The sequence below is a fragment of the Sarcophilus harrisii genome, chromosome 1 (genome assembly GCF_902635505.1).
Source record: "Sarcophilus harrisii chromosome 1, mSarHar1.11, whole genome shotgun sequence".
NCBI classification, from domain to species: Eukaryota; Metazoa; Chordata; class Mammalia; order Dasyuromorphia; family Dasyuridae; genus Sarcophilus; species Sarcophilus harrisii.
The window spans coordinates 231409133-231418886 of record NC_045426.1 but is presented as its reverse complement, the minus strand read 5'-3'; the positions used below and the strand labels follow the sequence as shown (position 1 = coordinate 231418886).

At 36.3% G+C, this 9754-nt stretch overlaps 1 pseudogene; it reads right to left on the bottom strand.

Moving 5' to 3' along the window:
- Nucleotides 1-2642: 2642 nt before the first annotated feature.
- LOC105749470 lies at nucleotides 2643-4091 on the bottom strand (annotated as a pseudogene).
- Nucleotides 4092-9754: the final 5663 nt, after the last annotated feature.

Here is a 9754-nt window from a genome sequence, read left to right as displayed (position 1 = left end):
TCCCTTTTGTTTGGATTTTTCTCTCCCAACATGACTCATGGAAACATGTGAATAATGAAGTCAAATTAAAAAAATATATTAGGCAAATACTTTAGTTTGATCCCTTAAGGAAGAAAAATAAATTCTACTTTGCCCTAGCAGTCAGCATCCTTAAAAACCCCCAAGCAGGCTTGGGCAATGCCTTTGTTAGCTACTGCCAGCTCTTAGGAAAAGTCAGGAGAGAAAAAGAAAAAAAAAGACAGATGAAAAATGGAAGAAGGAAACCAAAGGAATAGGAGAAGAGAATAATAATCACAACTTGAATTTCTATAGTGATTTTAAGTGTTCATAACAATCCTGTGAAGTAGATAGGCAAATATTTTGTCTCAGAGTCATCTAACTAGTGTCAAAGTTGGAACCTCAGCTGAGGTCTCTGGATTTATAGTATGATATTCTCTTAGCTATAGCACTCTTAAGGAGAGAGAGGTAGAAAAGAGAAAAAGAGGAGAAATAAGAAGAGGAAGGGTGGAGAAAAAGCCACAGTAGAGATTCATTCAGGTATCCCAAAGGGACTATATCTGGATCTTTGTTCTAATTAACATTTACTTCCTTTTCCAAGAGTCTTTTCACCATAAACACATTTATGCAATTCTGTAATTTCTAAAGGTTTGTCTCTTTTCCTCAGTCATGTTGCTGGCAGCAGCAGCAGTGATGTGGCTCACAACCACTGTTCTTTGAAAAAGGCATGAAACCGGATAGCTATTAAGACTCACTAAAAGCACAAAGATGGGCTTGGCACCCACAATGGGATCTGTTTCCATCTTTTACCTGTAAAAGAAACCCTATACTAAGAGGTTCCTAGCCAATAGGAACCGATTTCTTTCCAAGTGCCTCCAGGCTTGTTAGCTGGGTTAAGGGGTAGATAAGGGTGGCACAATAAACCAGCACATACAGGAAGATTCCTGGTATTAAGTGTCACCTCCGCCTACTCAGTCCCCAATCTAGGCAGCATTTTCCCCTTCCAAACCTGGCCAACCAGGCAATGAATAATAACCTTTGATTTTTATCTCCTGCCATAAAGTTTACAAAACAGTTTACAAGCATTATTTGATGCCCACAATAGCTCTCTATTATTATTATTACTGTTTTACTGATAAAAAAAAAATCTAAGAAAGATTAAAAGCCTTGCCCATGATCTGAGGAACTGAGAAGCCCTATGGATGGTATTTGAACTCAAGCCTCTCTTGGCTTTTGATACAGGGATTTTATCACCATTTCACCCTGCCTTCCAGGTTATTAGGAAAACAGGATCATAGAATTAAAACTGGAAGGAAACTTAGTGGTCCACACTCCTCATTTTATAGATAATAAAATGGAGGCTCTGAAAGAATAAATAACTTTGATATTTATTAATTTCTTACTTTGTGCAGGCCAGCTGGGTAAAGCAGTGGATAGACAGATGGGTCCAGAGTCAGAAAGACCTGAGTTCAAATACAGCCTCAGATACTTGTTGACTGTGTGAACTGAGCAAGTCACTTAACCCTGTTTGCCTTAGTTTCCTTATCTATAAAATGACTGGAAAATCTAGCATGTTTGGAACAAAAATTCCAAATGGGGTCATGACTAAACATGTTCAGAGCACTGTGCTTGGAACTGAAGATACAAGGACAAAATTAAAACCCTAAATCAGGAGCTTATAGAAGTTGGGGAGAATGCACAACAAACATACAGATAAATACTATATGATCATTGCATATATATATATATATATATGTATGTGTATATATATGTATGTGTGTATGTATATATGTATATATATATACATAATATAAGTACCAATATAAAATACAAAATGTATATATATATACATATATACAATACATATAATACAAAGTAGTGAAAAGCATTAACAACTAGGGGAACTGTAGTAGGGGAAGTATACATATATAATACATATAATACAAAGCATATATGTATATAATACAAAGTAATGAAAAGCATTAACAGTTAGGGGAATAGTGGTAAAGAAGGTATACATATATACAATACATGTAATACAAAACATATATATATATAATACAAAGTAATGAAAAGCATTAACAACTAGGGGAATAGTGGTAGAGAAGGTTTACATATATACAATACATATAATACAAAGTGTATATAAATAATACAAAGTAATGAAAAGCATTAACAACTAGGGGAACAGTGGTAGGGAAGGGGAAACCAGGGGAATTTCCATTTAAGGAAGTTGTCATATGAGATACATTTTAAAGAACTAGGCCACCTGAGATTTGAACTCAGGTCCTCTGGCTAGAAACACAGCTATTATCTGCTACTTCAAGATATTCCAAATTCCCAAATTCTGGTAATACAGTAACCAGAAAGTATGGGATACAGACTCCCCCAAATCTTGGAGAATTCTATTCTCTGATGCTAATTACAAATAGATGTGTTTCTCTAGGATGAGAAGTGCATTTCCATTTATTTACAGTGCTGATAAAATGGAATGTTCACTTCTCTCCCTCTGCACACATTCAAATATTCAAAATGTCCAGATTTCCACAATAGCTTAAATATTACTTTTAAACTGTTACTGTTTTGTCCACAAATATGAGCTCTTTAATTTTTAGAAAATGCTTTCTTCTTCTGTGTTAACCTCCTTAAATGGTGGGTCCAGAAGAAACACTTCCAGACAGTGCTGCTTCACCTCCTAAGAACCCCATGTCTCCTGGCATGCCCCCTGCATTCTGATAAAACAGTAATGATGGGGTTGCAGACTTTCTCCAGTTCTTTCTGCTATTGCGCAAAATCTTCCTTTTCAGCAGTCTGGTTCTTATCCAGTCAGTTGATTATTTTATTACATTTCTCAAGGAACTTCTGCTTGACTTCATCATCAATTTTGCTTTACAGTTTTTCATCCTCCATGGTAACCTTCATGTTGAAAGCCTAAGATTCAAGATGATTCTGGGAAGATATTTTGTTTCTCTGCTTTTCATCCTCAGCCTTGTATTTCTCAACCTCCAGGAACACATGCTCAATGTATTCTTTGTTCAGATAAGCTTTGACATTGGTGATGGTGATCTTGTTCTCCTTGTTCTTATTCACAGAAGAAACATTGAAGATGACATTTGCATCAATGTCAAATGTTACTTCAGAAAGAGGAACACTGCTGGGTACTGGGGGGATTCCGGTGAGCTCAAATTTGGCAAGCAGGTTGTTATTTTGTCATTGCTCCCTCACTTTCATAAACCTAAGTAAGCACATCAAGCTGTTTGCTGGTGATAAAGGTCTGCATCTGCTTGATGGGGATGTTGTTATTACATTTGTTCAGAACTGTCATAACTCCACCAGCAATTTCAGTTTCTTTTAATTTTTTTTATTATTATATCTTTTTATTTACAAGATACATGCATGGGTAACTTTTTCAATATTGACCCTTGCAAAACTTTCTGCTCCCACTTTTCCCCTCTTTCCCCCATCCCCTCCCCTAGATGGCAGGTAGTCCAATACATGTTAAATATATGTTAAATCCAATATATACAGTTATCTTGCTGCACAAGAAAAATTGATCTAGAAAGAAAAAAAAAAAACCTAAGAAGGAAAACAAAAACAGCAATTTCAGTTTCAAGGGAAATAAAAGTGACATTCAAGAGCAGCAAATCCTGTATATTCTTAGATTTATCTCCAGACAAAATGACAGCCTAACAAATGTAGCCAAATGCAGCCTCACTGCATCCTAGGCGACAGCTTCACAAGAGCTGATGCTCTTGTTGGGTTCCTTGTCATCAAAAAAGTTTTACAGAAACTTCTGAATTTTATGGATGCAACTGGAACCACCCACCAGGACAATGACATGAATCTGTGTGTGATTTATCTAGATTGGCCTCTGTTAAGGCATTTTTCACAGGGTCCAATGTGCCACAGAAGAGATTAGCATTCAACTTTTTGAGACAGTTATAGAAGTATATATAGTATATAGAAGTATAAGGTATAGAAGTCTATACCTTCATAGATAGAGTCAATCACAATACTGGCTTGGATACTGGAGGGTAGACTTTGCATGTTCCCATGTCGATGGAGAACAGCCTCTTCTTCTCAGTGATGTCCTTGTGCTTTTGCTTGAATTCAATAATGAAATGATTGGTCACCTGGTGGTCAAAGTCCTCCCCACCCATGTAGGTGTCCCCAGTTGTGGACTTGACCTCAAAGGTGCCATCTTCAAAAGTGAGAATGAAGACTTAGAAAGTACCACCTTTAAGATCCAAGAGCTACACCTTTCTCTTGGCACCCACCTTTTTGTCCAGGCTTTAAGAAATAGAAGCAGCAGTTGGCTCATTGATGATTCAGAGCACACTGAAACCGGTGATGATTCCACCATTTTTGGTGGATGTTGGGAATCATTGAAAGAGGTTGGTTCAGTGACTGAAGCACTTATGAACGTCTTCCCAAGATAAACTTCAGAACTTTATTTTATCTTGATAAGACCACAGGAGATACTTCTTTTGGAAAGAAACTTTTGATGTCTCTTTTTTTTTTTTTACTCCACTTGCCCCTTTGCTGCCTGCATCATTCATCATCTTGAAAGAAAATTTCATATCTGACTGTATAGTTGTATCATTAAATCTATGACTCATCAAACATTTAGCATCAAAAATTGTGTTGCTGGGGTTCAGTGCAACTTGATTCTTTGTAGCATCCCTGATGAAATGTTCTGTGTGATGAAGGAGTTGTTACTTAGGGTGGTTCTGTTTCCTTGATGCTATTTTCCCATGTTGGGAAGAATCCCACAAGATTGCCAGAATCAGTCAGTGTCAACTGGAGATCCCTTTGATATGGTTTTGCATAGTTGGGGGTCACAGCTGACCACTGTGGAGGAAGAAGTACTGCTGCTGCACTGAGTGGGAAAATTTTATTCTAGACTGCTAAGGCATATTCACCTTTCTCCCTTCTATTCTCCCTTCTAAATGATCAGTCTTTATATAGTTACAAATGCTGAAATTATGCTGAAGCTCATAATCAGATTACTTGATATCTAGAGGAAAGGGAAGGTAAAGGAGGGAGGGAGAAAAAAATTTGGAACTCAAAATCTTACACAAATAAATGTTGAATCTACTGGTCATCCTGCCATCTAGGGGAGGGGGTGGGGGGGTAAGAGGTGAAAAATTGGAACAAGAGGTTTGGCACTTGTTAATGCTGTAAAGTTACCCATGCATATCCTGTAAATAAAAGGCTATTTAAAAAATAAATAAATTAAAAAAAAAACAAATAAATGTTGAAAACTGTCTTTATATGTAATTGGAAAATAAAATACTATTGAGTAGAACAATGACTCTGAGAGGTCAGTGCTATTATTATGCCAATTTTCTTAGACTAAGAAACTTAAGCAAATAGAACTTTGGTGCCTCGCCAAAGGTAACATAGGGCATTAGTGTCTAAGGCTAAATTGGAACTCACTTCTCTTTGACTCCAGATCCAGCGTTTTAACTCCTATGCTAATACGTGGGGGTTCACTAGAGAGATTTTCCACTTGGGTCTGCAGTTATTGAATCCTTTGATTTTGGAGGAATTCACTGGAGAAAAACTGGCTGTAAAATTCCTAAATTCTTTGTAAAGAGAGCTCATGTAGTTGAGAAAGCTCTGTTGATTTTCTTCTGAGATAGCAAACTGGATTTTCTTTGCTTTTTCTTTATTGCTTTTGTTTTTAAAAAGGTCATTTTAACTACCAGAACAGGCCTTTAAGTGATAATCTTGAATAAACTTCATAAGAGGCACTTTGTTGGATATGTATAACACTGTTTATTGAAAGCAGAGGAGAGTTTTCACCTGTACATATGGGTCTGTATAAAAGCATTGACTGTTTTGATACTTCTTCCTGTACTGCCCTGAGGAAGCAAGTGGAAGGACAATGTTTGTGCCTCCCCAGGAGCTCAGAGAATTGCTCTAGTTTGGGGATAGAGACAATGTGTTCAAAATGCATCCTGACCAATTTGTCAAAGATAACTTCTCTGATAAGAAGGAAAAAAGGGAATTGTCTAAAGACCAACAAGAATTTATATGGAAGTCACCCTCAATTTAACTTTTAAGAAGAAATAAACATGGACATGCTGAATGCAAAGATTTGCTTTATTGGATCATGCCTGTGTTTACTGAGGACTTTATTTAGAGGGTTTAGTTTTCTTAGTTTTTTTCTTTTTAAAATTTGTTCAAGTTGAAGAGAGTGGGACAGATAGATTAATTTAAAATGCTCATAAATAAAAAAAAACCCCAATTCTATTTACTCTCACTTTTTCCATTATTTCCCTAGATAATTTGTTCTTCTAAATGAATTATATTATTATTTCATCCAACTCCATAAAGTTTCCCATTTGGTATCTTAATGAGTATAGCACTGAGATCTGCAAATCAATTTTTGTAGTGCTATCATTTTTATGACATTGATAAGACCCCGCTATGAACACTGATTACCCCTTAATTATTTAAGTCAATTTTATTTTTTAAGAAGCTTTAAAAATTGTATCTTAATAGCTATTAAATAGGTTTTGGTAGAGTGACTCTTAGGTGTTTTATTCATCTGAAAGTTATGTTGAATGGACTTTCCTCTCTATTATTACTTTCTGGACTTTGTTATTGATAGAAATACTGTTGATTTTTTGGGTTTAATTTGTAACTTGCTAGTTTACTAACTGTCAGTTTTTTACGTTTACCTTTTGATTCTCTAAAATTTTCTACATAAGGCAATATTTCGTGGATAAAATAGGAATAATTTTGTATTTTCTTTGCTTATCAGTGTGCCTCTAAATTCTTTATTATGTTGTTGTTATTTATTTATTTATATATATTTTGGTCTATTTTTATCATTTCTAAGACTTCACTTCCCTCTTTTGACTCTGGCTCAGAGAAGTGGGCCTGGGAATATTTGCTTTTTTTCTATGTTGCATCTTCTCCTGTTTCAGATGCTATGCAACCCACATGTTTAGGGGATGAAGAGGCCTCTATATTATGGGACCTGGGCCTGCCCAGACATGTATATTTAAATCTATAAAAGCTAGAGTATACATTGTTTTGTTGACCTCAACATTTTCTTCAGAAAATTCCAAATCTACTTTCTTCTCTCTCTCTCTAAGTATGTATGTATATAGATATATATGTATAAACACATATATGTATGTATACACACACACATCAAATGGGCAGCTAGGTGGTGCATTGGATGGAGCACCAGACCTGGAATCAGGAAGACATGAATTTAAATCTAGCCTCGCACCAGTTAATGTGTGATCCTGGGTAAGTCACTTCCTATTTGCCTCAGTTTTCTCAACTGTAAAATGAACTGGAGAAGGAAATAGCAAATCATTCCAATATCCTTGCCAAGAAAACCCCAAATGGGCCCCAAAGAGTTGGACACAAAAGAAACAACTGAATTACAAAAAATATATCCAGTATTAATAGTTTTGTCACTGAAATCCCCTCCAACCTTCCCCTCTTCCCAAGTTCTCTATCACTATTAAGGGCACCATCATATTCCCAGTCATCAAGCTCAATCTTAGGTTTCATCCTTAGAATATGTCCTCTTTCTCCCTATCCCATCCCCAACATGATCAATTATCAAGTCATCTCCCAATTCAATAAATTCCAGTGGCTCTCCAATATCTCCAGGATCAAAAATAAATCTGTTTGGTTTTTACAAGCCTGCAAAATCTGAGTTCTTCCTATTATTACAGGCTTCTTCTTGTTCTTCTTCTTGTTCTTCTTCTTGTTCTTCTTGTTCTTGTTCTTGTTCTTGTTCTTGTTCTTCTTCTTCTTCTTCTTTGAATGATAATAGCTTTTTAATTTTTCAAAATACATGCCAAAGGGGCAGCTAGGTAGCACAGTGGATAGAACAGCAGCCCTGAAATTAGGAGGACCAGAGTTCAAATCTGATCTCATTCACTTAACACTTCCTAGTTGTGTGACCCTGGGCAAGTCACTTAGTCCCAATTGCCTCAGGGGGGAAAAAACCCCATGAAAACTGTTTTCAATATTCATCCTTGCAAAACCGTATGTCCCAACTTTTCTCTCTCCTTCCTCACCTCCCTCCCCTCCTAGACAGTAAGTAATCCACTGTAGGTTAAATATGTACAATTCTTCTAAACATATCTCCACATTTATCATGCTCATTGCAGGCTTTTTATATCTTTGCTGTTGTTCAGTCATTTTCTGTCATGTCCAATTATCCATGATTCTATTTTGGAATTATCTTGGCAGAGATACAGGAGCGGTTTGTCATTCCCTTCTTCAGTTCATTTTACAGATGAGGAAACTGAGGGAAGTGATTTGTCCAGTGACACACAGCTAGTATTTGTCTGAGATCAGATTTGAACTCAGGAAGATGAGTCTTCCTGATTCCTGACTCTATCTATTGTGCCATCTTTGCCTTGCTCCCTACCCCTATCTTTGATTTCCAATCTTTAATCTTGGTGCCTTCTTTCTGAGATAACTCTTAGTTTATCATTTCACATCTTTTTTTATACATAGTTTGTGCATGCTGTCTTCCTCATCAGACTATGAGTTTCTTGAAAATAGTGAGATCTTTTGTCTTCATTTATATTCTTAGTGCTTAGAATAGTGTCTGGAATATGGAAGGTGCTTAATAAATGGAGGAAGGAAAAAATGCTTATTAAGTAACTGGCACAAAGTAGGTGTTATATAAATGCTTCACAAAAAATAATTTCTAAAGCTAAGGCCTTTAAAAATATTAGCTTGTTTAAATGCAAATTGACTCAATCCTTTAAGAGATTATAAAAACATTTTCTTCAAATGGCTCTCCAAAAAAATGATGGGAAAATTATGGTCACTGTGTTCCACTGTACAGAAGAGCAGTTACAGTTTACATTCTCAATCTTCAAACAGTCACCTACAGAGTTTTATGAGTTCAAGTGGGAAAGGACTCATTGAGCCCCACTAATGAGAATACATTCAGTTCTTGTAGCCAGGGTAACCTCCTTCTCTGGTCCTATTTCCCTGAGCAATAATGCAGGCAACTTTGCTTTGTCAAAAATATATTAAAAATTTTGATACTATTAAAATTTGCAAAGTAGAGAAATGGAGGAATAAGAAACCAACCAAAAATTAACCCCAGGATGAGATTCTCATTTATAGCCAGCAGATGTCATAGTGGAGGGCTGACTGGCCAGGGAGGACTCACCCCCTGACAATAGAAAGATGCCAGCTCTGAATCTTCCAGAACAGGCTTGTATCAAGACTTCCTCTGAATAAAACCTTTAATAAGCTTCACTATTTCTCCACCCTCTGGCTCTTCCTAAATCCTTCTAGCACACATTGAGGAGAGAAGTGGGGTTAAAAAAAAAAAAAGGGCAATTTATTGCTCCCTCAGGCACCTACAGTGACCCAGGTAGCATCATATAAGAGGCAATTTAAACAATTCTGCTTTTTGGGAAGTTTCAAAATCTTAAAAAAAATTAACAAAAATAATGAAAGACTACTCATCAATTCCCTAAACTTGATCTAGTTTCCAGGATGGAGATATGTTCTGCATTGTTAAATAGCCACTATCTTCTTTAGCCTATTTCTAGCACAGAGAAATGCAGTCGGAACAAAACTGAAATTATCAGAGAAAAACCAGATCTGGAATCCTAATGAATCACTAAGGAACAATTTATAAAAGAAAATGGGTTTAGCTTTGAAATCTCTGCCCTCAGATGAAAAAAGAGACTTGGAGAGGACAGAAAGGAGACAGTCCATTTGTAGATGAGGTTTCCATGGGGAAAAATTT